Source organism: Mirounga angustirostris, unplaced genomic scaffold (assembly GCF_029215605.1).
Source record: "Mirounga angustirostris isolate CCGP_5_RB_7025 unplaced genomic scaffold, mMirAng1.0.hap1 SCAF_11, whole genome shotgun sequence".
In the NCBI taxonomy this organism is placed as follows: domain Eukaryota; kingdom Metazoa; phylum Chordata; class Mammalia; order Carnivora; family Phocidae; genus Mirounga; species Mirounga angustirostris.
In genome coordinates, this window is record NW_026991719.1 from 102221309 (window position 1) to 102223548 (window position 2240).

The following is a 2240-nucleotide window of genomic DNA, read 5'->3' on the forward strand; positions in this document are numbered from 1 at the left end:
GCAATTAATGAATAAGGACTTTTTCTTGCTGATAAGTCTGGTAACTATTCTTAGACGGGGTTACAAAATGTATCCAAATTCAGACAAATGCTATATCATAAAGGGTTGCATCACAGCAAAGCTCCATGAGTTATGCATTTAAAATTTTTGACAACTTCAGAAATCCACCATTTCTCATTATCAATGTGTTTTAATACTTGTGATACTAAAGACTGATTTAATTGTCCAGAGAATTATTTTTTCAAGTAAACACTATCAGAGTTCTTCCCACATTTTAGAGTACTGAATACATCATTTATTGTTTGATGAAACTATGCCATAGTCTCTCTTGAACAGACTCTTTATGTTAAATTGTCAGGGGGAGTATTTACTTTTCTATTATTTTTATCACATCCTAAACTCATATCTAATTTTCTACTCCTATCATTTTATTTGTCTTTTAGTGTTACTGCTTATAGCTTTCTTCAGACAGCAAATGACTGTATTGCAGCTTTTTCTTCTAAAGATGTTGTTTGTTTTAATGCATGTACTAAATTTATATTATTTGAATGATGTCAACACTAACATCATGTGAACATAAGGCTTTCCAGAAGTTTGGATTCATTGATGATACAAGAATACTGAATAATGAAATACAAGATATGATTTCTCCATGGTACTCAAATATGCCAAAAATCTTAAAACATGCACACAGATTTCAGTGATAAACAAAATAAATGCTGGAAATAAAACATACTTGAACTACAATGGAGTCTAGCTTCTTAGAATTTTAGTAAATTTAGTTTATAAATGTAATAAATCTTATACAGGGGATATTTTGTAAATTCTGATGTCAGAAAACACATTCTATTCTAATTTCATAAAAATCATTGTAAATTAAATCACTTGCTGCTTTGGAGATTGCTATGGACTGAATCTTTGTGTCCCCTCAATATTCATTTGTTGAAACCCTAACCCCCATTGTGATGGTATTAGGAGGTGGGACCTTTGGGAGGTGATTGGGTCATGAAGATAAAAGCCCTCATAAATGATATTAGTGCCCTTATAAAAAAGATCTTAGAGAGCTCTCTCATTTTCCACCATGGGGAAACAAGGAGATTCAGCAGTCTGCATCTCAGAAGAGAACCCAACCATGCTACAAAATGATATCAGACTGTGAGCATCTAGAACTGTGAGAAATATATTTCTATTTTTTATAAGCTACTCAGTCTATGGTATTTTGTTACAGCAGCCCAAACTGACTAATACGAGATATTTTCAAGTTATCATGACATTAATGAACTAATATTTTAGAAGTCATAGCATGTGAAAAGTTGCTTAAGAGAAAATTCAAAATGTTGTATGTAATAGTGATAACAATAGCAATAATATATATTAAATCAGTAATATAGCTCATATTCAATAGTAGCCTCCATTTTAGTTATGGGAAGGAATTGCCCTGAATTTGACCATTGCACTGAAAAAAAAAAAAGTATTATAAGTACAGTGAACGAAGCTACAAATTCAGATTAGCTTTCAAGTTTTGATTACTGAGAACGGTTTCAAGAACATTGAATGGAGATGTACTTGTTAAACTAAAAATGTGGAATTGATAAAATTAAAGCTCTTTGATCTTTGGTTTCCAAAATCTCACAAGCTTCTTGAGGATGATGTACATGGAGAAGGAAAAAAAAAAAAAAGCCTGAGGAATGTGATAGCCAGTATTCAAGAATTCCTTTAAAAATATCATATTGAAATACTTCTTGTGTTAGTGAAAATTGATTTTTATAAATGTACTTTTGTGTTCACTTCGGCAGCACATATACTACAATTGGAACAATACAGGTATTAGCATGGCTCCTGTGCAAGAATGGCATGAGGAATCTGTGAAGCTTTCCGTATTAAAAAATAAAAAAATAATAAAAAAATACTTCTAATATTTTATTAAATTTGGAAAGTAGATACTATTTGTCCTGGATTAAGTACATATTAATAAAGGCATTGTACTGTTTAATTAGGAAGAGACCCTTGTGCTTACCCTTGCTTTCTTGTTCTCTAGTTAGTCTAGGAATCAAGAAGCACAATATTCTCCCTTAAGGCTATAATTTCTGGTAGGGATATTTCACCTACATAGTTCCCTGTTATAGATGTGCATTAAGAAGGGCATGGCTTATGTGGTCTATTTTTTTCTGTTAAATATCTGTGGTACTGTATTTACCATGAATATAATGGAAAAAATATACAGCTATGTCTGGGTTGAA

At 31.5% G+C, this 2240-nt stretch overlaps 1 non-coding gene across 1 annotated transcript; it reads left to right on the forward strand.

Annotated features, from left to right (window-relative positions):
* The first annotated feature begins 1780 nt into the window (after positions 1 to 1780).
* LOC123851577 (U6 spliceosomal RNA) lies at positions 1781 to 1885 on the forward strand. Its single transcript, XR_006792645.1, has one exon. It is a non-coding gene; the product is annotated as a U6 spliceosomal RNA (small nuclear RNA).
* Positions 1886 to 2240: the final 355 nt, after the last annotated feature.